Source organism: Phocoena sinus, chromosome 2 (assembly GCF_008692025.1).
Source record: "Phocoena sinus isolate mPhoSin1 chromosome 2, mPhoSin1.pri, whole genome shotgun sequence".
Taxonomy (NCBI): domain Eukaryota; kingdom Metazoa; phylum Chordata; class Mammalia; order Artiodactyla; family Phocoenidae; genus Phocoena; species Phocoena sinus.
The window spans coordinates 147,145,582-147,172,804 of record NC_045764.1 but is presented as its reverse complement, the minus strand read 5'-3'; the positions used below and the strand labels follow the sequence as shown (position 1 = coordinate 147,172,804).

Here is a 27,223-nt window from a genome sequence, read left to right as displayed (position 1 = left end):
AAGGGTGATGACAAGGCCCTAAGCGACGGGGGAGCCAAAAGATGGAAGGAACCTAGGTTCCTGAAAAACCAATGAAACCACGCAGAAGAAGGCCAGCTGCTGACCAGGAACACTTGTTTCCCATTGTTATGTGACTGTCATTTCTATTTATAACAGCCTAGTCTGTCCTGGCTAATATATCATCATCGAATGCAATTTAATTATCCAGTACTCTATTGTTAGATGGCTAGACTGGATAAACTGCATTTTGAGGTGTAATATTGTGTTTTAGTTCCACTGCCCAGTAGTCGGGTGTATCAGATAAAAGGGTTTTGGCTGCAAGTAACAGAAAACCTAATTGGAATTCACAAACAAGAAGGGATTTATCAGCTAACTGGGGGCACAGAGGTAAATGGACTGTACTGATGGCTACAATGATGTGAAGACTCAGTTTCTTTCTACCTCTCTTCTTTTTTTTTTTTTTTTTTTTTTTTTGCGGTATGCGGGCCTCTCACTGCTATGGCCTCTCCCGTTGCAGAGCACAGGCTCCGGACGTGCAGGCTCAGCAGCCATGGCTCACGGGCCCAGCCGCTCCGCGGCATGTGGGATCTTCCCGGACCGGGGTACGAACCCGTGTCCCCTGCATCGGCAGGCGGACTCTCAACCACTGCACCACCAGGGAAGCCCTACCTCTCTTCTTTTTTATACCCAATGTTCATTGCCTCCTAGGGCTAACTTCCTGATGATTGTAGAAGGATTTCACGCTCTCTTGTTCTCACGTGACAGGAGAGTTTGTCTCTCACAATCAACCAACAGCAGCTCAAAGCTTTGCACCAACTGGCTCATCCCTGAACCAAACCTCGTGACCATGACAATTGGATATCCAGTCGCAGAGACCAATCAGGGCTATCTTCTGGAGCTAAGAGTAGGTTGGGTCCCACCCAACAATGGCTAGATGGCTGCCACCAGTGGTGCTTACCTTTATACAGAGATGGAGAAACGGCGTTGCTCAGATATACAAAGGAGAAAGTCACTTGACTCCAGCTTTCCCTGAAACAAAGAAAGTTTCGGGAGATGCTAAATAAAAGTGAAGTAATTTCCCCCTTCTATGCATTGAAATATGTCTTTGGAAAAATTACTTTCTGCAAAAAAGATAAGAAAGATGGAAATGGTGAAAGAAGTAGATGATTTAAAGACAAGGACACAGAGTCAACAACCTGGGGAAAATTAAATGACTTGGAAATGAAGTCCGGATATTTGAGAAAGAATATTTTATATGAGACACTCTCATGGTGGGATGGTACAAAACAGAATTTAAGAAAAGGACAGTGGTATATCTTGATGTCATGTGTGGGAAATTAAAGTTCAAATCTCTTTCTTGGCTGGTTCTCTCTCTGCTATTGGAATACCTTGCACATTTATGCACATTGAGCGTGACTGTCAAGGACACTGTCTGTATGCTAAATTCAGGCTAGATATGCTGACCTCAGCCTTTCCTCCAAACAGTATAAATTCATTTTCCTGGAAATCATGGAATGGACTAGAAACAGAAGAGAGGTAGGTAGGTAAAGGCTTTTCTTCCTATACTGCATCACTCTTTACCTCTAAGACAGGAATTAGATAGGTTTTACTTGTTGGTTCACAGAGGAATTGGACCAATTATTTTTATGCACACAAAAATAATTCCTTTCAGCACAGATGCTCATTGATTGACTTAAAAACCCCCAGTGTATAAAATCTGCACAAACAAAAGGCATGCAAAGGGATCTGCTATAATAAGATTAAGTTCAAATGGCAAGGCAGGTGTTGAATTGAAAATTAACTGGCAATGTCAACCACAAAATGGTCTAACTCACCTTCTCTACAGAAGCAAGGGAGCCTGCTCTGTTTGTTTTTCTGCCTTACTCCCTCCCCAATGCAATTCTCATATTTCCAATGCAATCCTCAAAATCCAACTCATCTTCCACTTCCTCCGTGGAATCTTCCTGAACTACCACAGCCTCTATCTCCAGACTCCCTGGCACTCACTGAAAAGGTACTAAAGAATAGGGGTTAAAAGCTCAGACTGTGATGTCAGCCCTGCGATCAACCTAGATCCTTAGTCCACTAGCTGTGTGACCTGGGGCTCATCCACTCTGAGCCTCAGTTTCCTTGTCTGAAAAATGGGACCAAGAGGGTGACTGTAAGAATAAAATGAGATAGTGCATGCAATGAGATAATGCCTGGAGCAGGAACTCAAACAGGGACTTTAAATGTCAACATATTGTTCAAAAGTGCACCACTAGTCAGGACTTCCTGTTTGATGGCGGGTCAAACGGAAATTTGGATCTTGAAGCAATTTAGAAATGGGCCAAACTCACTTATGAAAATTGTTTTTGTGAGATTGTAATGAGGTTTGGGGGAAGAGGCAACGTTTAACAGATTTTCCATCACCTAAAAAAATGAGTGAACCAATGAGCCATTTACAAAGGATCATTATGAATTTGTTCATTGAAACAAATCTGTAAGGCCCTGGATTGAGCAACACAGCTAACCAGCACTTAAAGTGGTGAAAGTTTCTTTCTTTTTCTTTTTCACAGACGTCTACTGCTTGTGTAAGCAGCTTTTGACAGGAAAGAGCTCTTTGCAGGAGGCACCCTTTTGTCTTGTCACTAACCTTAAACCAGGCACCCCCATGCTCCACTCATCTCCGGCCCTAGCACCCCTTTCAAATCTTTTGATCACCCAATACCTTGCCTAATTTGTTGGTTCTTTCTGTAGATCAAAGAAATAGAAATGAAGAGTAAGTAATTATCAGATGACCAGATCTCTTCCCTAGTTTCCCCTTCAGTAATCCTGTGAACAAACTGTGTGAACGAGATAGCACAGAAAGAAAAATCACAAGAAGTCGACAAGCCTGCAGGCAGCAGGGAATGGCAACGACTCTGATCCCCTATCTCAACGATGAACGGAGATTACTTCCCTTTTTCCCTTTAAAAACTTTCATGGCCGAGCAGAATCTTCGGAGATGCTTTTCTAGGACACTGAGTCCACCATCTCCCCAGATTGCGAGCATTCTGATTAAAAGCAACTTTCCTTTCTACCAACATATCTTTCTCGGGTATTGATTTTCGAGCGGTGAGCAGCCAGACCTGATTCGGTAACACTTATTCACGTCCAGTGGTGAGAGAATGGGCCACAGAATGGTATAAAGCGGCACCAGAGCTCTGGCCCAGTTCCCCCCAGGCCTGATCTTGGGAAAGTTACGTACTCCCTCCCAAGTAACAGTTTCCTCATCTATGAAATGGGAATAAAATTCTCCCTATATCAAATGGTTTCTGTGAGAATTAAACAAGCCAATTCACGCAAAGAACTCAGTTTAGTATCTGACACAATATATATTCAATAAATGTACGGAATTATGGTAAAAATAACTATCCCACAATTCAGATTTCTTACTACTTTTCTTTAGCATTGTCTTCAAATGTGGACTCATTTGTTTAAGCACACCTTCACATGAAACTTGGAGCCAGCACTTTGCTGTTTTATGGAATTTGCATTTTTTTAACCAATAAATCTTTTGAATAGTGCTCTGTGGATATCAAGAATGATAATGATAAGGGTTGTTACAGAAAATCCATGTAAGAGATGGGAGAACTAGACCCACAGGTGAGGGAGGTTGGTATGATTTATAATTACTTATTTGAAAAATCAGCTCCTCTCCCAAATTGAGTTGATTTCCTACCATCAGCAAAACATGCTTCAAATTCTCCTTGGACAAGAAAATTTCTAAAAATCTTATACCTAACCAAATCATCTATGCCCTTGAACTAAATCTGGGAAACTCTGGGTTATGATATTATGCACCTAATACAGTAGGAATGAGCTTAAAGTAATTCTCCATAGAGAGATTTACAGAAAGGCTGTTCTTTGTATATATTCTGAGATGATGTCATTGTCTCACTTTCATTGGGAGGGGGCCAGGAATTGTGATAGGGCTGGGGCCCAGCAATGAGGGATGGCTCCTCTCACCTGGACCCTTTGAGAACAATGACCCTTTTGTGAGTTATCAGGCCTTTCTTCTGGTGAAAGGAAGAACAGACACTTGACCTACAGGTGCCTAATTGTAAGAAGGCTCTAACTGCCAAGGCTAAAGGCCACAGACAGGCACTGGCCAGCCACTGAGGATGCACTGAGCCAGACAGGCATGGCCACTACCCTCCTGGAGCTTACACTCTAGTGGGAAAGACAGCAAATACATGATGGGCAAACATAATTACAACTGTAATGAACCCCACGAAATACAGAGAAGCACTGGATTTTATACTGGGACTTGATGGAAAGGGGAGAGGGGAGGTTAGGCATGAAATTGCAAACACAACTTTTATATCAAAACGAGCATAGATACATGACATAGAACACAAACTTGCTTCAGTGTTAGAGGTAAAGGTGGAGATGGCAGAGAAATCGCATTTGCCTGGAGTGGGACTGGCTATGTTTCATCCTCTCCTGAGTTCTGTGTTGAGGCTTCCAGCCTCAAAGAGTGGCTGAGTAGCATGAGTTTTGAGAAAACCCTGGCTGGGGCACAGTGGGCTTGGGCTCCAGGGCTGAAGCCCTCTAAAGACATGAGAAGACACCTTCTGGCTGGCTAGGGGTCAGCCCAGGGCCAGGAGATCCCTGGCCCAGATTGGCAGCCAGCAACTCCTTTACCTGCTGTGGCATTCTCCAAATTCTTCACAAAGCTTTCAGTGTTGTCTCCTCAGCCCAGGAAGCCCCTCTTGTTTTAAGTTACCATCTAATCTTCCATCAGGGTGTAGATGAAACTGTTTGTCTTGGGACACAAAGGAGCCAGTGGGGCATGTGGTGGGGGGAGAGGAGAGAAAGAGAAGGAGACGACCTCTGACTCACTCCCCTTTCCTACCGCACTCTGTTCTCTTTCTTTAGGCAATTGTCAACTCATCTGCTAATTATCTAAGTCCACCCCCTGGGACACAGTAGCCTCAAAGCATCTGCCGTATGATGTCAACCATCCTCTGAATACTACCTGCACTCCTGTACTCCCCCCACCAGCACCTTTAAACTCCTCTGATTAGACCAGCATGAGGCATTTCTGAGGTGTGGAGAAGGGCCACTCAGATTTCCATGGGATGATAAGCCACTGGTGGTGAGAAATGGACTCACAGAAGGCAGCCTTCTCTCTCACACAACGTGTGGGATGGAAACGCTTGGAAAAGTCTCACCCGCTCCCGCCCCCAAGGTGGTACAGTTGCAGGAGAATCTCCAGAACCAGGAAAGCTCATGGCACAGTAGAACCTGAATGTGTCCAGGGACTCAGCCCAGAACTACTGAATCCTTGAATTCTTGAACACCATCAAACCCAAACAGGCCCTGCGTAAAACATATTAAAGGATAACTGAGAAATTAAAACAACCCCTTAAAAACTTTAATAATTCTATTACTACAGGACTCTAGTTATTTGTAATGGCCTTTCACTTTCTCAGATCCCTTTGAGCCAGGCTGGGACCTGGCACCTGGGACCCTTTACTGGAGTGCTTGCACCTGGACTAATGTCTCCTGCAGCAACAGAATACAAAGAAACTATAAGGAACTAAAAATAACTGCATGCCTGCACAGTTGGGACAAATTATGAGCAATAAGATACAAAAAAGCCACAAACCAAATGCCATTTCTTAGGTGTGGGGAGCAAAAGCAGGGCACTGCCCATGATCCCTGCACACAGCAGCACCAAGGGGGTGGGCAGATCACTTAAGCCACCCCTCCAGCTTGACCCACAGAGCCACCCCTACCCTCACCCCATTTAAGGAACCAGCCCACTGTCCTCGGAGAGCAAGCAAGGGAACCTGTTACTTGTTTTCACTCCCAATAAAGCCTTGCCTGAATTCCTAGTCTGGCCTGTTATCATTTCTATTGATTAAAGAGTCCCAGGACCCGGTGTTTCCCTGGTGGCGCAGCGGTTGAGAGTCCGCCTGCCGATGCAGGGAACATGGGTTTCGTGCCCCGGTCCGGGGAAGATCCCACATGCCGTGGAGCGGCTGGGCCTGTGAGCCATGGCTGCTGAGCCTGCACGTCCGGAGCCTGTGCTCTGCAACGGGAGAGGCCACAACAGTGAGAGGCCCACGTACCACAAAAAAAAAAAGAGTCCAAGGACCCAAGTCAGTTCCACCTTGACGTGCATCATTAGCAGTTGTCTGGCTATCAGGATCGCTTGTCACACATAAGAAAGTTTTTAACGTTTGTGAGAATAATTACAATGTGCAGGGAATGCTGTGTTGATCCATGGATGCTTTAATTAACCTCATGCTCCCTGAGATTTGCACACCTGTACACCAGCTCCACCATAAAATCTGATGCCTTAAGATACAGAATACTTTTTTTTAATGCTGAGAATTTAATTCATGGTACATTCCAAACCAGTTGGAGAAAGAAGGAAATACCCAATAAATGGTATTGGGTTGATACGCTACCTGCTTCAGGGCAGAGAAAAGGTAGCCTAGCCTTCTCTACCCCAACTCACATCTTATCCAATAATTAATTCCTTATGATTAAAGAGCTAAACATAAAACCAAACCAACAACTTAAAAATATCTGTATATATAGGATAATTTCAAAAAGAAATCCTGAGTTAGGAAAAGCCTTCTTAAAGCAAGACTTCAAATCCAGAAATATTAAATAAAAATAACTTGAGATTTGATTACATGAAAATGGCCAACTGTGCGACCAAAAAAAATAGCCATGAACAAAATGAAAAACAATGGTACAGCAACAGTGGAAAACAGTATGAAGTTTCCTCAAAACATTAAAAACTAGAACTGTCCTATACTCCCAGCAATTCACTTCTGGGTATATATTTAAGTGAAATGAAATTACTATCTCCAAGAGATATCCACACTCCCATAGTCACTGCAGCATAACTCACAAGAGCTAAGACTTGGAAATAACCTAAGTTTGTTTGAGGGATGAATGCATAAAGAAATATGGTATATATATTCTTCTGCCCTAAAAAAAAGAAGGAAATCCTGCCATTTGCAAAAACATGGGTGGACCTTGAGGGCATTATGCCAAGTGAAATAAGTCAGACAGAGAAAGACAAATACTGGATGATCTCACTTATATGTAGGATCTTAAAAAGCCAAACTCATAGAAACAGTGGGATAGTGATGGCCAGGGGCAAATGTGGATGTGGGGAGATGTTGATCAAAGGGTACAAACTCCAGTTACAAGATGAATAAGCTCTGTGGACCTCATGTACAGCATGGTGACTATAGGTAACGATACTGTATTGTACACTTGAAAGCTGCTAAGAGAGTAGATCTTAAATGTTCTTACCACACACATACACATGTAAGATATTTTCATGAGGTGATGGATCATGATGAACATTTTTCAATATATTACATATTGAATCATCACATTGTACATCATAAACTTACACAATGTTATATGCCAATTATATCTCAATAAAGTTGGGGAAAAAAAGCCAAAAACAAAATTAAAAACTAAATGGCCAAACTGGATGCAAATAGAGATACACCTCACAAGCTGCCTCCCTAGCAATCTTTTCTCAGTAGAATCCCTCTTTATCAACACTCAGATTTCATAAAGCATACATACCTCTCCAATGTAACATGTTTAGGGACTAGATTTATATAGAAAACTTTATTTGGACATCTCCCAAACTCAATATAACATTTTTTTTTTTTTTTGCTGTACGCGGGCCTCTCACTGCTGTGGCCTCTCCCATTGCGGAGCACAGGCTCCGGACGCGCAGGCTCAGCGGCCATGGCTCACGGGCCCAGCCGCTCCGCGGCATGTGGGATCTTCCCGGACCGGGGCACGAACCCGTGTCCCCTGCATCGGCAGGCGGACTCCCAACCACTGCGCCACCAGGGAAGCCCCAATATAACATTTTAAACAAAGTATATATTTATGGTGGAGGGGGCAGGAATTCTTTAGTTACTTTCCAAATATAACTGGAGGAATTTCAGAATCACATGCAGATGTTTTGAAGAGGGCGGAATGTCAACAAAGGGATGTGAGTCAGATGTTGATGGTGCTGAGAGGCTGTGTGGCTGCACACATGCAAATGTCTGTTAAAAGTCAGAGTCACTGTGTGGTCAACAGGAAGCAATGTTTTCTACAATCTGACATACTAAAGTAATTTGTTACGTTTACTGACTTCTCTTTGTTTTAGGAAACTGGTTGGTAGTGATGGATTAGCAAAAAAAGGGCTACTGGTTAATATTTTCACTCTGTGTCCTGGCTTTTAGGAAGGTTCCTGATGGGTAAATGAAAGATACTCATATTCACAAGCAGTAGTACAAAGGATCAAATATTGAGAAAAACTATAATTCTACATATTCAAATGTGAAAGAATAACAACCACTAGAGAACGGGTGAAGAAGGGAAACAGACAACTCACAAAAGAAAAAACTGTGGAAATTAGCCAACAAATACAAACGACACTCGACCTCACCAACAAAACAAGAAAATGCACTATATGCATTAAAACAATGAACAACCATTTAAAAAATTTATCAGATCAACAAAAAGAAAAAGTTTAATAATATTGAGAGTTGTTGAGGATTTGGGAACTCAGGCATATTGCTGATGCCTGTGTACATGGATGAGGCATTTTCCCAGGCAAATTGGTGTATCTATTAGAAATGGGTAATGCACACATGCTCTACTTTAACAATTAATTTCTAGAAACCTAGTTATTCAGAAATACACATGTGCACAGACATATGCATAAGGATAAATATCACATTATTTGTAACAGAAAAAAATTTTAAAAAGATCCAAAAGTACACCAAGAATTAAAATATATTATGGCATGAAACGCCATACAGTTGTTAGAAGGAGTGGGGTAGGCTTATATGTACTGATATGAAAAGGTCTCTGAGGTAGATTAAATGAACAGAGCAAGCTGCAGAACAACATGTGAATATTCTACATTTATGTGCATATATATATTCATACACATACACACACACACACCTCTTAGGCAAATACATAAGAAAGGGGACTGAGGTGCTGAGAGCAGTTACCTCTGGGAGGGAAGTTGTCCTAGGAGGAGGTAGTGGGAGATGTCTTCTTGTTCACCAAACCTTCCAGTTTCTTTCCCAGCTGTGCTCCTCTCTGTAGGATATATCGCCACACTGTTGACCTTGGGAATGGCCATGTGACTTGCTTTGGCCAAAGAGATGTTGATCACTTTTGTGCAAAGTTGTAGAAGTCAGGGCCTCATTTGTCTTGTCTTTTTCTTTCTGCCAGATTGACAGTGTTCCAGATAGAGGATAGGTTTTTCCATCAGCTTTGGTTCTGGTGTGAAAAAGGCAATAAGCAGAGCTTGTAGCCAACTCGTGATAAACATGTAGTGTAAACAAGAAATTAACATTTGTTGCTATAAGCCACTGAGATTTGGGGGTGTTTGTTACTGCAGTATAACGTGGCCTACTCTGACTGATACAAAATAAAGGAAGACTTCTACACGTTTTGTGTACTTCTCAACTATATAAGCATTTTGCAATATATATAATATACACTCATATATTACTTGTGTAATAAACTAATTTTTTAATAGTTTAAATTATTTTAACATTATTTATTCATTTTTGGCTGCGTTGGGTTTTCGTTGCTGTGAGTGGGCTTTCTCTAGTTGCGGTGAGCGGGGGCTACTCTTTGTTGCGGTGCACGGGCTTCTCATTGCAGTGGCTTCTCTTGTGGTGGAGCATGGGCTCTAGGCACATGGGCTTCAGTAGTTGTGGCACACGGGCTCAGTAGTTGTGGCTCACAGGCTCTAGAGCGCAGGCTCTGTAGTTGTGGCGCACAGAATTAGTTGCTCCACAGCATGTGGGATCTGCCCAGAGCGGGGCTCGAACCTGTGTCCCCTGCATTGGCAGGTGGATTGCTTTTTGTTTTTTTTTGTGTGTTACGTGGGCCTCTCACTTCTGTGGCCTCTCCCGTTGCGGAGCACAGGCTCTGGACGCGCAGGCTCAGCGGCCATGGCTCAAGGGCCCAGCCGCTCCGCGGCATGTGGGATCTTCCCGGACCGGGGCACGATCCCGTGTCCCCTGCATCGGCAGGCGGACTCTCAACCACTGCGCCACCAGGGAAGCCCTGGCAGGTGCATTCTTAACCACTGTGCCACCAGGGAAGTCCATAATAAACTAATTTCTAAAAATTGACATCTTTGCAAAATTACAAATGACTATATGTCAAGGACTTTTGAGACTGTTGACAAATAGAGACTGCAAAGCTAAATGCTGGAATTCCAAGGGCAATTGAAGTACCTGCCTGAGACCTGCAGGCCAACATACCATGGCCACAACCTGAAATCCTGGGAAAAGGTAGAAGGTGTGTTTTATCAAACCAATGGCCAAGAAATACAGTGGTTAAGTGGATATGTGAGAATTCTTCTTGTGTACGTTAGTTGGGGAGGTCAGGGCAGTAAACATTCTACCCCCAACCACAATGACAAAGGGCATCCAAATACATGGTGCGACCACAGTGGTTGCTTTCATAGATATTGGGAGACATCGTTCTTCCATAGCAGGGATTGAGTGGCAATTACTGCTGACTCACAGCTGTCTGAATGTATCAGTCCCATCAGATGTGTCCAGAACACAAAGAATTTGAGAACTACCAACCCAGGAAATAGAGCAGGTAATTGCATGTAGACTCTTATTTCCTGGTGGGGCTGATGTCCCATGCTAAAATTCCAGACTTAGTCATTGATTGCACACCTCCTCTGCGTCAGGCACTGCCATCAGCCATGCACACAATCTTAGCTCTCAAACTCACAGCCCAGATCAATAACACATACCCTGAGGCAGGGATAACAGTAATAGCAGTAGCAACCCTTTCTTAAGGGGGTAGCAGTTTCCAAGCATTGTGCCAGGTATATATTATTTCTAATTTAAAAAAAAATCCTGCATAATTATGCCTACTTTTTTGAATGAAGAAACTGAGGTGGAGAGAAATTAATGAACCTCCTTCAGTTCTGAGAACCCCTAGGTAAGGATCCATCTCAAGTTCCTTTTGTTGTCTAAACAAGTCACCTCCTCTGCAAAGGGATGATTGATAATAGCATCAAAGGGGGAGTAACTGAGCCTTGAATCAGAACTTTAACCTAGAGAGCAGGGCGCAAAGACCCAGCTTTTTGCCTATGCTATCTGCAGAGGGCGATTCAGAGCCTGGCTAGCAGCCAGCCTAGTGATCTGACTTAGGTTAGCTATGGTTAGCATTCCCCCCATCTCTGCCCTCACCCCCTCCTTCTTCTAGTGCTGGAAGTAAACATCTGCCTTGCTCAGGGCATGAGGGTGGGAGTAAAGAAAGTCCTCACAACAGCAACAGTCCTTTGCTGTTGTGCAAAGAATTCTAGAAGACGCAGATCTGGGTTGTGGCAGCACGAGAGGCCCCAAGGTGCAACCCCTCAAGTCCCTTCCGTGGCTGAGGCTAGGGAATCAGTCCCATGTATTTGCTATCAGCTCAGTACTCTGTTTAACTTTCTTCCCAGTGAAGCACTCACCACAGAGAAATACCCTAGGAAATCTAACGCAGGGCTGTTCTTGGTTTCTTAAGGAAATTTAACCTAAACAAGGACGTGGCAGGGCTCTCAGCCCTGGGACTGTAACCATGTGGGGCTCATCTTCCCACCCAACGGGGGAGCAGAGAACAGTGAGTAGAGGACGGTTCACCAAAGAGCCTGAAAGCTCCCGAGCAAGAGGCGTTGGGGGTGGTCTTCTTTCCTAGGCTCTGCTTCAGGACTGAGGTCACAGGGTTCAGCTGCCTTTGCACCTGAGGACCGGCAAGGCCCCCAGGGCACTCAGAACAGAGCCAGGGGCTTCTCAGTCAGATGAGAGAAATTCTGGGCAACGTACAGGATGGCAAGTCAGATTTTGATGAGTGGCTCAGCTCCGTATTGTGGATGGAAGGAGAAAGAAAGAAATTCATGTAAAGCTCCCAACAGGCAACCCAGCTGGCACTGAAATGGCCAATAAGAGAGAAAACTTGAGCAAGAGGTGAAGAGGATATGAGGATGCTCGTGGGACACATGGGTTTCTCCCCGGGATGTGAGAAAACTGCACAAACATTTTGGTGGAGCACCTGGTGGCGGAGGTTTCATCAGAGTTATGATTCAATGAAATGGAGCACCGAGTTTATACTAGGGTCAGATTTTATCTTAATAGTGTTATAAATGACTCTACACCTTTATTTATGGACTCATCAAAGGTCAGAAGGGGTCAGTTTTTAGTTGTACTCAACTATTCAACTATGCTTTTTAGGAGAAATTTTGTGCCCTTCTGAAGCTAGTGTGCAAAATCTCAGGGGGCAGTCATTCTCAGGGTTGTGCAAATGGGCACCCCTTACATCTTAACCTGTCCCCAGGTGTCTCACTAATCTCACTCTAGACATGGCCCTGGGGTCAAGCACAGTGCCAAGGGGAGAATAGGAGCTCAGTCACTGAATGAATAAAGGCACAAACAAATGAGGTAGAGAAGAAGGACAGTCATTGGAAAACTCTAGATACTGAATGTTTTCACAGCCTTTGAACACTCTGTTTTCCAGAAGGCTCATGTGAAGGTAGATGAATGGGACCTTTGGTGCTATAGTCATCTTAGTCAGCTTGGGCTGCTATAACAAAATACCACAGACTGACGTCTATTTCTCACAGTCCTGGAGGCTGGAAGTCAAGATGAAGGTGCCAGCTAGTTCAGGTCTCAGTGAGGGCCTCGTCCTGGCTTGTAGACAGCTGCCTTCTCACTATGTCCTCACGTGGCAGAGACAGAGGGCTTTGGTCTCTCTTCCTCTTCTTATAAGGACACCAATCCCATTGTGAGACCCCCACCCTCATGACCTCAAATAAACCTAATCACCTCCCAAAGGCTTCCTCTCTGTGAACATCATCACACTGGGGGTTAAGGCTTCAACATACCAATTTTGTTGGGACATAAACATTTAGCCCATGTCAGTAGCGTATTAAGATTACGTATTTTGGATCCCTGCTTCTGTACGAAAGTTTGATCACTGAGGTAGACAGAATTCTAAGATGGCTCCCAAGATTCTCACCCCCTAGTGTGCATACTCATGTAATCGCTTTCCTTGAGGTGAGTGAGCCTGACTTAAACAGGTGAGCTCTTTAAAGAGGGTCTAGCGGTCAGAGATGGAAGAAGTCAGAGAGATTGGAAATGTGAGAGGGATTTTCCTGGCCTTGAAGGAGCTAAGAGTTATGTCATAAGAGGGCCTATGGAGGGGATCACATGGTAAGGAAACGTAGGAGGCTTCTAAGAGCTGAGAGCAATTCCCAGCGACAGCCAAAAAGTAAAGGGGACTCTCAGTCCTACAACCAAAAGTAACTAAATTCTGCCTACAGCTGTGTGAGCTTGGAAGAGGACCCCATACTTCAGATGAGACCCCAGCCTGGCTGACACCTTGATTTCATGTCATGAAACCGTGAGCAGAGAACCCAGCCACACCATGACTAGACCTCTGATCTACAGAACGCTGTTATAATAAATTCATGATGTTTTCAGCCACTAAGTTTACAGCAATTTTTTACACAGCCTAGAAAAGCAGTACAATCTCCTTTCTACAGGAGATCAGCCCACATCTCTTGAGTCCCTTTATCTTACTAAAACCAGCTTCTGTTTGGTTGTTGATTACATTTTCCCTTATATTAATACACAACCTCTTCTTTCTTCTTCTTTCTTTTTTTCCTTTGGGAATTTACACAGTAATTCAAATCTGCTGTGTACACATTGTTATTTTAACACTATTTAATGCAGAAACTATATTATCTTCTCCCCAACCTCTACAAAGCAACTGCAGGGCACACATCATTGTGAGGCTACTGTTTTCCTCCCTCCCAACCAGTGTTCAAGTCTTCCAAAGCTTAACATTATGTTTATTACATAACAGCACGACATAAGCCCAAACAACCTGCTGCTGGGCTTTTAAATATAGCAACTGCAGAAATCTCTTCCGGGCTTGATGAAGAGCCACTTCAAATGTTTCCTAATTTCAGCAATTTTCTGGTCTATAGAAAACAACGTCCAAAAATGGCTCTGCAGGTAAAGTGCACACACAAGAAACCCACCCCTCCGTCAACAATGACACAGAGGGCGGGAAGTGGGGAGGGAGCCGAGGGCCCTCCGGCTGTTGGGATTTGCAGGCGGCCTCTCAAGGAGTATTGCCTCTGTGTGAACCCCTCTCAGGGGTGAAAATGGAAAAGGCCCAGAAGTGGAGCCCTTCCAGGTTGGCGCCTCAGTGATGGTCCCTCCCTTTGTTCCCTTTTCTAATTGCCAGGACCATTGGCAGTTGTATTCACCAAAGGGACTCTTGGTTGCATTAAGAGCTGACTCAATCTGGCAGGGAATTTATTGGCTTGGGAATCTGTTGAATAAGGGTTGTGCTGCTCCCTTTGACCTCCCCATGTTGGTTCTATTCTCAGGCACCAACACCCCACACAGCACCCCTCTCCTCCCCACCCCACCCAGAATCCCTGGGCTTGCCCCATGGGAAACGGGTACCTCTTTCTCCTATTCCAGCCATCTACCCTGGGCTGGCTGGTTGGGCTTGGGTCTCATGCCCTTCTCCTACATCATCACCATGTCCAGGGGGATGGAACCCACTGTTTGGCCAGGATGGGAGCAGGTGCCCACTTCTAGAGCAGGAGTTATGAGGCCACAAGGACTGGGGCGGGGGAGGGGAAGGGTGGATGCCCAAAGGAGAATCAGGATGCCACTGTCAGACAGGGTGGCATGGACACTGGGCAGGCCAGAACAACTGATGTCCTCAGCCGTCTGACCTATTCTAATGCAGGATATTTGGGAACAGCTGGGACCTGGAGAGGCAGTTGGGAGCAGCGGTTCTCTCTCCACCTCTGTGCTTCCACTGAGCCACCGGAATCCTATATGTTCATCTGTATGTGTGTGTGCATTTCACCCAGGTCATCAGCTGAGGAGCAGAGTCAAGGTGTAAATTTATAACACATTTCTGCTCTGCCCTGGGCCTTCTAATTTCCTCTCCTGGCTACAAGGTGGTAGAAATTTCTGTGCTCTTATACCTGTACTCCTCTGAGAGTGGACTGCCTTCCCTCAATACACAGAAAATCTGGGGCCACGTGAGGACTTCACACCAGAGACCTGGCCTGCCATGTGTGGGAGTCTGGGTGCAGCAAGAAAACGGGAAGCTGGGGTAAGCCTGTGTCCCAGGCTTTGGGGGGCCCCTGGAGCTACCGCTTCTCTCCACGGGGTTGCTCTGTCCCCACTCATGACCTATCAGACCGCCACCTGGTAGGACCTTTCTGTGCCCACTTCTAATGGGTTCTCCTTGTGCATCTGTCAGGGGTGCCATGACCCCTGCTTTCTGGATTGGGGCAGGGAGAGGGCTCTCATAAGTTCCTTCTAACTGAGCTCTGGTCCGTGGCAGACAGAACAAATACTCACTGACAATTCAAGGGGACCCCCCCCCACACACACACCAACTCCCTTGAACAGCTTCCATTTGTGCTCTGCCAGTGAGATTTTCCTCTTCCATCAAAGGGTTAAACAGTTTTTGATGGGGAAAGCAGGAGATCTTCCTTATATAGGACACATATTTGGAAACTGGTCTCTTAGCAGTTGGGTGTGCCGTACGTGAAAGGAAAGTGTCAGTTAGTTTAGCCCAATTTTATTAATATCGGGGTCTATTATAAAACCACTCTAAAATGCACATCAAAACTACAATGAGGTACTATCTCACACCAGTCCGAATGGCCATAATTAAAAAGTCTACAAATAACAAATGCTGGCGAGGGTGTGGAGAAAAGGGAACCCTCCTACACTGTTGGTAAGAATATAAATTGGTGCACCCACTGTGGAAAAAAGTACGGAGGTTCCCCAAAAAACTAAAAATAGTTTTAGTTTAGTTAGCCATATGATTTGGCAATCCCACTCCTGGGCATATATCCAGAGAAAACTCTAATTCAAAAAGATACATGCACTCCAATGTTCATAGCAGCATTATTTACAATAGCCAAGACATGGAGACAACCTAAGTGTCCATCGACAGATAAATGGATAAAGATGATGTGGTAAACATATACAAAGGAATATTACTCAGCCATAAAAAAATAATGAAATAATGCCATTTGCAGCAACACGGATGGACCTAGAGATTATCATACTAAGTGAAATAAGTCAGAAAGAAAAAGACAAATACCATATATCACTTGCATGTTGAATCTAAAATATGACACAAATGATCTTATTTACGAAATAGAAACAGACTCACAGACAGAGAAAACAAACTTATGGTTACTAAAGGGGAAAGGGGGTAAGAGAGGGATAAATTAGGAGTTTAGGATTAGCAGATACAAACTACTATATATAAAACAGATAAACAACAAGGTCCTACTGTATAGCACAGGGAACTATATTCAATATCCTGTAATAAACCATAATGGAAAAGAATATGAAAAAGAATATGTATATATGTATGTAAAACTGAATGACTTTGCTGTACACCAGAAACTAACACAACTTGTAAATCAACTATACTTTAATAAAAAAATAAATAAAACCACTCTAATATATAACAGTATACCTTAAAATGTATCCTAGCGGGATTATCTATTTGATTAATGATACTTAAAGCATTAATTTTATATTTAACATAAGGAATGTGATTGAGTGATTCATTTATGTATTAAACTTGTATTTATTGAATATTTAATAAGTGTATGGTTGTGAGCCAAGGGATACAAAGGTATTTAACACTTAAGTCTCCTCCAAAAGTTTACAATCTACTAGATGAAATAAGTGCATAACACAAAAATAACTAAATATGATTCTATACCAGAATCAGTCTGTTTCTTTAAAAAGACAGCTTACTAAGTTCATCTAACTCTCAGCTTGAGGACTTTAACTGAAATTAGCTAAGGTTTGACTCAGGTATCCGGTATAAAAAGGGCCACTCCGAAGCTCTGAATACCAGGAAAGATTCCGGAGGTTGCACAGAGAGCTGTAGTGTTGAAAGGAATCCTTTGACTTCAAAATGAAGTCAGAATCTTTTGACTGCCCTGAAAGAAGCTGTGTGAAACCCAAGGAAGAAAATGACTAAATCATTCTTGAGTTTTGGCTTTAGAGCAAGGCATACGTGGAAAAGAAGCAGGAACATCAGATTTCCAATGGCATGTTAAGCATTTGGAGAACGCGCTGGTCAATGGATAGAGAATCCGTTACAGGAGATATGTCATATGAAGTCAGAACCAGAGAGTAAGAAAGAGGGGACACATGCTGAGCACTGGCAGGGTGGGCGAGAGTCACACGGAGAAGGTGTCTCAATGAGCTGGGTCCCAAGTTTAAACATCTCTGGGAAGGGCCCTGGTTAGTCACCCTGGTCAGATGTTGCCCTTGGACCAGTCAACTGGGGCCATAGGGGGAGGGGTGTGTCACATAAAATAGCTGATGATTCTGTAGTAGCCGTGCAGGGAAGGTAACGATGTGGATCATGTACTATCAGAGGGTGGGGGGGCTGGGGAGGAGCAGGACAGACAAAAACACGTGTTCAGTATGCCTGCCTTTAGCTGGAGAGATTTCAGTAGCTCAGCTTCAACGTCCTGCCACTCAGCACTGAGTTACTCTTGTTGCTTCTGTGACTCGGATATTAAGCCCCAGTTATAAAAGTGAGTGAGGATGAGAAAACAAATCCCCACCCAGACTGTTGAAACTAATTATGGTTCTTCACCCTGCACCATGTGAGTCCCCACTTTTGTAACCTGCCCCAGTGACTCAGTCTTTCTAGGATTGGACTTCTTGGGGCAGAGGTCCTTATTCTGAACCTGGACGTATGTCCGCAGCTTCACTATCTGCTGAGAGACTTTCCTTATGTCAACACACGACCTCTTGCCTTTTCCTGGATCCCCAGCGGCCATACTTTCAGCTCCATGTCTGCTCCTTTCCTGCTGCAGTTAACTGAGTCTTGATCACTACCTAACCAAGGCTGCTTTCAAGACCAAGCTCAGTGTGAGGGCTTTGCAGGCTTTGGTGGGGGTGACGCGATATGAGACTGAGTCAGTGTTCCTGGAGGCGTTTGGCGCCCAAACTGTCGGAGAGGGCAGGTGGCCCCGAAAGACCATCGAGGGAGTTCTTACATTTTTCCGGTTTTCCTTGCCTCTCCATACAGAGGCGTAGGGAATTTGAATAGGCTGGAGTGGCTGGGTGAGGGGGAGTACAAAAAAGAAATCTTTTTTGACCCACCTCCTAGAGTAATGGAAACAAATGGGACCTAATGAAACTTAAAAGCTTCTGCACAGCAAAGGAAACCATAAACAAGACGAAAAGACAACCCTCAGAATGGGAGAAAATATTTGCAAATGAAGCAATGGACAAGGGATTAATCTCCAAAATATACAAACAGCTCTTGTAGCTTGATATTAAAAAAAAACAAGCAACCCAATCAAAAAATGGGCAGAAGACCTAAACAGACATTTCTCCAAAGAAGACATACAGATGGCCAAGGGGCACATGAAAAGATGCTCAAGATCGCTAATTGCTAGAGAAATGCAAATGACATACCACCTCTCACCAGTCAGAATGGCCATCATCAAAAAATCTACAAACAGGGCCTCCCTGGTGGCACAGTGGTTAAGAATCTGCCTGCCAATGCAGGGGACACGGATTTGAGCCCTGGTCCGGGAAGATCCCACATGCCACGGAGCAACTAAGCCCGTGTGCCACAACTACTGAGCCTGCACTCTAGAGCCTGTGAGCCACAACTACTGAGCCTGCATGCCACAACTACTGAAGCCTGCAAGCCTAGAGCCTGTGCTTCACAACAAGAGAGCCACTGCAATGAGAAGCCCACACACTACAATGAAGAGTAGCCCCTGCTCTCCACAACTAGAGAAGAGCCCACGTGCAGCAACAAAGACCCAGTGCAGTCAAAAATAAAATAAATTAATAATAATAAAAAAATCTACAAACAATAAATGCTGGGGAGGGTGTGGAAAAAAGGGAACCCTCTTGCACTGTTGGTGGGAATGTAAATGCATACAGCCACTACAGAGAACAGTATGGAGGTTCCTTAAAAAACTAAAAATAGAACTACCATATGACCCAGCAATTCCACTACTGGGCATATACCCTGAGAAAACCATAATTCAAAAAGACACATGCACCCTGATGTTCATTGTAGCACTGTTTACAATAGCCAGGTCATGGAAGCAACCTCAATGTCCATCGACAGATGAATGGATAAAGAAGATGTGGTACATATATACAATGGAATATTACTCAGCCATAAAAAGGAACGCTATTGGGTCATTTGTAGAGACATGGATGGACCCAGAGGCTGTTATACAGAGTGCAGTAAGTCGGAAAGAGAAAAACAAATATCGTATATTAACGTATATATATGGAATCTAGAAAAATGGTACAGATGAACCTGTTTCCAAAACAGAAATAGAGGGCTTCCCTGGTGGTGCAGTGGTTGAGAGTCTGCCTGCCGATGCAGGGGACGCGGATGCATGCCCCAGTCCGGGAGGATCCCACATGCCATGGGGCGGCTGGGCCCGTGAGCCATGGCCGCTGAGCCTGTGCGTCCGGAGCCTGTGCTCCGCAGCGGGAGAGGCCACAACAGTGAGAGGCCCGCTACCGCAAAAAAAAGAAAAAAAAAAAGTGGTTCAAAGCAGAAACAGAGACACAGACAGAGAACAAACGTATGGACACCAACGGGGGAAAAGGAGGGTGGGATGAACTGGGAGACTGGGATTGACATATATACACTAATATGTATAAAATAGATAACTAATGAGAACCTGCTGTATAGCACGGGGAACATTACTTAGTGCTCTGTAGTGACCTAAATGGGAAGGAAATTCAAAAAAGAGGGGATATATGTATACATATGACTGATTCACTTTGCCGTGCAGTAGAAACTAACACAACATTGTAAAGCAACTACACCCCAATTAAAAACAAAAATCAAGACTTGACAGCTTCAAACACCAGAATAACAAAATCATGCTGTGGATCCTGCCATAGATACTTTGCTAGTCTGTGGGAATGCCTGAAAACTACACGCAACATGCAAATCACGTGACAACCAACAGACGGCCCTCCGGTGCTGTCCATTTTCCTGATGGGACCCTTCAGAAATCTCCATGGGGGTCTGTGCCATCTCCTGCTCTTCCAAGGGAATCACAGGATGAAAGAGGGTCATGAATGATGCTTTTCTGTAGACTGACAGTGTGAGCCACTTCTTAGATCATTGAAACCCCCTCTCAGGACGTGAAAAGACAGCCCAGCATCCATGCTGTTTCCAGGACTCCTGGAGATGACTTCTGAGACAGAGGCCAAACCACAGTGCTCAAGTGGTGGTGTCAGAAAAGGTTTCTCCTAACCTCTAGAGGGTGAAGAAATGTTTAAAACATCCAGTTTTTAAAACTCCAGGAATCTGAGACAATGAGCTCCAAGTCCCTGGTCTTAGAAAGAATCACTAGACTTAGAAACAACAACAAGGGGTGGTAGAGAGAGTGCTAAAGCCCTAGATATTTCTTTGTTCTGAGTGTAGATAGCCAACTGCCGAGTTTTGGTGTCTACAATGGAAGAAGGAAGAAGGTGGGTCTTGAAGGCAGTCCATCTGGGAGGGATCCCAGCTGGGCCCTTTCTTAGCTGTGTGAGCTTGGACAATTTATATAACCTCTTAAGCTTTAATGTCCTTATCTGGAAAATGGACATAATAGAATCTGCCTGATGTGAAAACTTAAATGAAAGAATGCATGCAAACCCTTAGCTCACTGCTTGGCACACAGAAGAATCTAAGGAGGACACGTGTTCTGTGAGAGGGAGAGGGTAGAAGGGGGAACAGGATGAAAGCAGGTATCTTAGGAAGGTGTCGCGACTGGGCCAAACCCACTGACAGCAAAGCTCCCTGAGGTTCTGACTTTGTCCTACTCGTCCTTGAATCTCCAACACCCAGCATGGGCCTTGTACAGAGTTGGCACTCAAGAAATGTTTGTTAGACTGAATGGAGCCCTAGCTGGGCCCGAGTCAGGGAGAGGTTTGCAGGAGGGGAAGGAAGGCAGGTGAGAGAGAAGAGGACACAGAGTGACAAAGCCTGAATGATGGAGATTCCAGATGATAAATGCTAACTATGCCCTGTCTTTAGAGTCCCCATAAAATTAATGGACTTGAGATGGAATCATTTCAAAAGTGTTTGGGGAGCCAGATGGGAAGCTTATGTCATTGTGTTCCCTTGCGAGCTCAAAATAATGGGTCGCGTTCCTGCCTGCGGGGGAAGGTAGGCATCCTCTCTGCAGATGCCTTTTGGAAATGCTACCTGCTCTGCGAGGCTGTCCTGGGCAGCTGGGGAGTGGGGCAGGCGGTGGGGTGGGGGGGGCGGGGGGGAAGTGCTGTGAGGTAGAACCAGGCAGGGAGAACTAGACGTTCCAGCCTCACAACAAAAGACACATCCCACATCCCCTACGGGAAGTGAACGCAGCACCAAAAGCTAACCAAATTCTCAGGCTGGGCGCCTGGGGGTATTTTAGGTCTTAGCTGCACAGGAAAGCTGTCAGAAAACTGTGAACTGCTCTGCAAATATAGCGATTTGTTAGTTAATAGTGTGGGGAGAAGAAAATAACACCAGACCAAGAGATACAACAGGGTCCTTCCACTGCTTTGCAGCTCACCCCGTGTCAGACAGGGCCATCAACCTCTTTGGACCTGAGCGCTTCACCGACAGAACAAGGATAGCTTCCTTGAGCCCACCTGGGTCAAAGTGACCCCGTGCTTTTCTGTGCTCCAAGCCACGTAGCCCAGATTTTTATGTGACATGTATTTTGCTCTCTCTGGCATGAGATTTTTTTTTGATATTTCAGTTAATTGTTTGTATAGCTCTTGACTCGGCCGATTATAAGCTCCCTGAAGGCCGGGATTGGTGGGAAACGCAGTCAAGAATTATTCATTTTCAAGCACGCACTTAACCAGCATTGACTAAGTCCACCAGGCACCGTGCTAAACTCTAAGATGATAGCGCTGAGCTACTCAGGTACCATCCCTGCCCTTTGAGAGTGTTTCTTCTGCTGGGGAAAACGGATATTCGTGATAAAATAGAACAGACCCAGAAAAACAGAGGCAGAGCTCCTGCATCGCACAGCTCCAGGGGGCAGATTCGTACAGAACACAGTGGGAGTGATGCCCCTCAGGCTGTGCAGCCCTGGTGTCACCACATTCCCAGGGTCTGGCCTGATGCCTGATGCTGTAAAGGTTTGTTAGAGAGCAAAAGAGGATTAAATGAGGGGTCTTCCCCAGTGTGGTGACGGCTTTTAATGTTTGACTGTATCCATCTGTCTTTCTGCACACACGTCCTGGCCCCTGTGACTGAATCTGCCCAGTGTAATGCCAGCAGAAGTGCCAGGATTCAATTTCTGGGCTGGCGGGGTGGGTAGGCGGTGCCTGACCCCCTCCAGCTGTTTCTTTTCCTGCTGCGGTGACCAAGGCAGCTATAAGATGATGGATTCTATCACCCTGAGCCCCTGAGAGATTCTGTGGAGCAGAGCAGAGCAGTGCCTCATTGGCTAAGAAGCATTTATAAAATAAGCCTGTTATGTTAAGCCACTGAGACAGTGGGGTTGTTTGATACCCTGGCATAGACTGATCTATTCTGACTGATGCTCTCACTTTCCTGTGAGTTGGGTCATGGGGCCGTTTATTGGACCAAGCACAGAGGTGATCAGTAAATATTAAAAAAAAAAAAAAAGAACTGAGAGGTGGAAGAGGAATGGACATTGATTAATAAGTATTATCAGTGCCTTTTCCCTCTGCTGGAATTCCTCAGCTCTTAGAAAGTGTGCTCTGTGGGCCCTAGGCCCCGGACACAATGGCTGGATTGTTTATTTCCAATTGGTGGGTTTCCTTTTACCCCCAAGGCCCTCTCTGTGGTAGGTAAGGTAATGCTGACTTTTCCACATAGAAAAAAGCACACCAGTTTCTTTCCATTGATGCAAACAATCTGGAGGAAGGACGTAATTGAGGAAAACTCCAGGCCCCCAGAATTGGAGCGGTTGGGGTCTTTGCCTATCCAAGCCCCCCAGTGTGGTTCACACAAAACAGAGACACTTGCAGCTGTGCCGTGACCATAGCCAGAGGTAAGGACCAAAACACTCCATCCCCACTGCCACAGACCCACTTCCTTAGACCAGGGGTTCTCAAACTCTGGAGTGTATTCGAATCACCTGGAGCGCTTGTTCAAACACAGACTGTCAACCCTCATTCCCAGAGTTTGTGATGCAGTGCTCTGGGGTGGGTCCTGGGAATTTGCATTTCTAACCAGCTCCCCAGTGATGCTGATGCTGGTCCAGGGAATATATTTTGAGAAACCATTGTCTTAGGTGGATGTTCTGCCTCTCAAAGTCAAGGATAAAAGCAATACCTTTGAGATTAGCCCTATAACCTGCTATTAGCCTTAATGATACAGAAGGAACTCTTTTTTTTTTTTTCTCTTCCAGATTACCCAGTTCAGTAGAGAGGAAAGGATGAAGAAAAGATAAGTTTCAGGGAGGAGAAGGCCTGGGAAAGAATCCAATTTGAGGACTGTTGTCCAGAGGGGAGGGCTGATGGGTATCACAAAGGAAGGTCCTGGGATGAGAGCCAGAAGGAACCTGGGTGCTGAGGTAGCCAGAGAAGGACAAGTTTGAGAGCTGAGCGTTGGGTAGTGAAAAAGAGCACTGGATTTGGAGTCTGAAAACCTGCATTTCTCTCCCATAAGGCCTTCCAGCTACTGGAGCCAAGATAAAAGCACTCTGAATTCAGTCAAAGCTGATTTAACAGCTCTCGTGGGCAGAGACTGCCAGTTTTCTGGGTGGGTAAGCCCAGTCCATGGCCCTATGCCCAGTGCACTATTTGTACTGGGCCTGAGACCCAGGGCAGGAAGCCACCAGGCACTGCAAAGCACTCGGGCAACCTCCTGCTGATTTATCCATGCTCCCGGCAGGACTGTGCTGTGCCACGGGTTAGCGTGGGCGGCCGTGACTCACCCAGCCTCGTGGGGAAGCAGCTGCTGCAACTGCAACCAGCGCTGCCACGGAAACAGGCTAAATCAATCTCAGATCCCGGTAGGGGCAGAAAACAAGCCACCTGCCGCCAGGGAGCTGGGGCTGCTCTGGTGGTGTGTTCTGGGTTCGGACACCAAATTGGTGAGCACAGCCCGAGCTGTGCTGGTCACGGAGCCGGCTGGAGAGCCAGGTCGGGATCAGCAGCAAAGAAGCTGGTGCAGCGATTACAGCATGTGACAAGGGGTGGACAGACTCCCCACCTCTGCTGCCTGTGTCTGATGACGGCAGCAGGGTTGGGGAGTGGGGGTGGGGTGGGGGACAGGGGGCCCTTGGGCCCTGGATGGACCAGTTCACGCAGATCCTGTTCCTAAATCTGTGGGATGTCTGCGCTGATTCGGGGGGGTGGGGGGGGAGAAGAGCTGCGAACCTGACTCTTGACTCTCTTTCTGCTCTCAGATTTGCTAAGACCCAACTCCTACGAAGTTGCTCCCTCACCCGATGTTGTGACCACAAATACACCCCCAAGGAGACGAGGAAACGGAGGCCTATGACCTAAGCGAAGTCCCCCAGTTTTCTGAGGCAGTCAGGCTGGGCTCCCGATATCCCGAGCACCAATCCTTCATCATTTGCCACTAGACACTGCATCCCAGGGAAATAATTCGATGGGCCTTGCGAGATTTGCTTTGCCTTCAATATCTGCTCTCCGGGGCAGTGGGTGGTGCCATTAATAACGTACTCTGCTCTTCCCAAGAGCTACAGTGAGTCTTTAGCCAGCTTTCCCCTCCTTCATCAACTCCTAAGCCAGGCGATGAGTTTCCACTGGCTCCACCAACCAGACAGAGGAAACCCCAAGAGTCTACAAGGTTCGCCCAATATCCCATCATTATGGCATCATGGGAACAGAGCCAGAAGTGGGCCCCTGGGGTTTTCAGGCCAGCCCCCCATGGGTGGGGGGCGGGGCGGGGAATGTCTACACCAAGCAGTCCCTCCTGGTGACTCTCGGGCCATTTCCCTAGTTGTCCCCTCTAGGGGTTCCCGGCCGAGGCTCACAGCTGGCTGTGGCGGCTTCAGCACATCTTCAAGCCCTGAGGCCCCCAGGTCCTGTGCAGCACCTCCCCAGCCCCACTGCAGCCACTTCAGACCTTCCGCTTCCTCGAGCCCCTCGCCTGCAGAGGGTGCTGTGAGGGACCTTCCCCTTCCATTTCAGGGGTGGGGTGAAGGCTACCCACTGGGTCTCTACCTCCTTCCCGCCTTCCTCCTCCCTTGTCCTGTTTAAGGAAAATCCCTTCTGCCTCCAAGATCCCTTCCCCGCCCTCACTGTGTCTTTGATCCATTAATTATCTTTCTCCTAATGATTCAACCTTGGCTTTTCTGTGAGCTTCTCCTCTTCAGTCTATAATCACATTTCTTTCTCTCCTACGTAAACACAGTTAACCAAACATGTGTTGCACTCTGGTTTCTCTCCTTCCCTAACTGCAAAGCTTCTTCTCAGAGCAGCACTTTTTCCCTCTCCTCTCTCACCACCCAAGGGGTCCAAATTTCTCTCTGTGCTGCCTGGCGTCTCTGCTTCCTCCCCTGCTCAGTTCCCCCCAGTGGCTGGCATCCACCATGGGCACATCAACACCTGGGGCTGTCTCAGGTGTTCCCAACACGTCTAGTCCCCGGGGCGCCAGAGCGGGCTGGGCTTCAAGCAGGGGAGTAGGGGAGGGCCCTCTGACCCCCAGCTGCACATCTTCTCTTGAGCCCCAGAGCAGCTGTACTTGTGTGCAAGGTTTCCTCAACGGTCTCCTTCAGCTCCAACTTTGTCCTCCCTACCTAACCCCCACTGCCAAATCGGGCGATACAACAGCTCACACAGGACCAGCCAAAAGGAGGGATGTCAAATAACCCCTTTATCTCCTCTGGCCTTTCCCCTACCAAAAATATTTTACCCTCCCCAAGTTACAGAAGAAAATCTCCCTTGCATGGAGGGTGGGCAGCAGAGACCGGAGGGTGCGTACGGTGGGGAGAAGTGTACGCTGGGGAGAAGTGTACGCTGGGGAGAAGCGTACGCTGGGGAGGAGAGGACCAGGCTCCTGCAGGGGCGCTGATGGCAGGAGCTGTCTGTCCAGCCACCCTGAGTCAATTCTTGTGGAATGGGAGAGAATCCTCCCAAAAGGACCTTTAGGGAGTGGAAGGAGAGGGTCTGATTCTCAGTCTTGGAGCCAAGGGGTAGGCTTTGAAAGATGTGAAAGATAACTTCTCCTTTGATTAGACTTTATAGCTAAGAACCACCAGGAAAGAAGGGTGGGCTTGTCTCCCGGGGAGGCCCCGCTTGTACCAGATTTGCAGGGTCTGATTTCACCGTGGAGGACACCTGGCCTCCCTGTCTGAGTGCTCGCATCTCCTTGAGGGGCCAGTCTCACCACTGGCCTCCTCCCTTGGGAGCGTGCGGCCCCGCCAGAGGAGCCTGGGCTCTAGGGGTCCTGAGAGCCGGTTCCCACTAGAGTCTGCCCACTGCGGGGACCTGAGCAGAAAGTGCCTGGGCTCTCTGTCGGTGCACCTGCCAGACACAGAAGCTCTGGAGTCCCGGTGCTGCCCGCAATGGCAAGGTCACTCTGTGACACCAGAGCCCAGCTGGTCAGTCGGCTCTCCCCTGGCTTTTGGGGCCCATCTCCCGTCCCTGAACCTGGCCTGGCTTCTGGGAAATGCGCAGAACAGCCAATGTACTTACAGCCTCACGTAGATTCTTCCCAAAGTCCTTTGATATCCACCAAAATGTAGCCGCTCGCATTTCAAAGGGACCTTACAGCCCAGGGTTCAGCCCCCCTCATGCAGGACTTCAGTCAGCTGGTCCACCTGTCTGTCTTGAGTGGTTCCCAGAACAGAAGGCTCTCTGCTTGATTACATGGCCTATAGAAGGGACTTTGGTTAATGGAAATTTCTTCTTGATTTTGACCTAAAATCTGCCCCCTTGTGACTTCCACCCACCTGGTTCTGTTCTCTGGTCCTTGGAAGAAAATATCTCCTCAGTCATCTAATTGGTCTCACAGTAGCCAGAGGAGGTGAGGATGGAATTATTGGCCTCTTTTATAGAAAGTGCATGCCTGGGGAGGTCAAGGAGCTTTGAAAAAGCTACAGGTGGAATTGGAGATAGAATCCAAGTGTCTTAATTTCCCAGACCAGTTCTCCTGCCATTACTCTGCATTTCTTAATCTTTGCCCA

General features: G+C 46.2%; 1 long non-coding RNA gene across 1 annotated transcript; it reads right to left on the bottom strand.

Moving 5' to 3' along the window:
* Nucleotides 1-691: 691 nt before the first annotated feature.
* On the bottom strand, nt 692-27,223 carry LOC116748764. Its single transcript, XR_004348349.1, has 4 exons — nt 26,990-27,223; nt 26,733-26,911; nt 9,027-9,300; nt 692-1,029 (listed from the first exon to the last, which is right to left on the bottom strand). It is a non-coding gene; the product is annotated as an uncharacterized LOC116748764 (long non-coding RNA).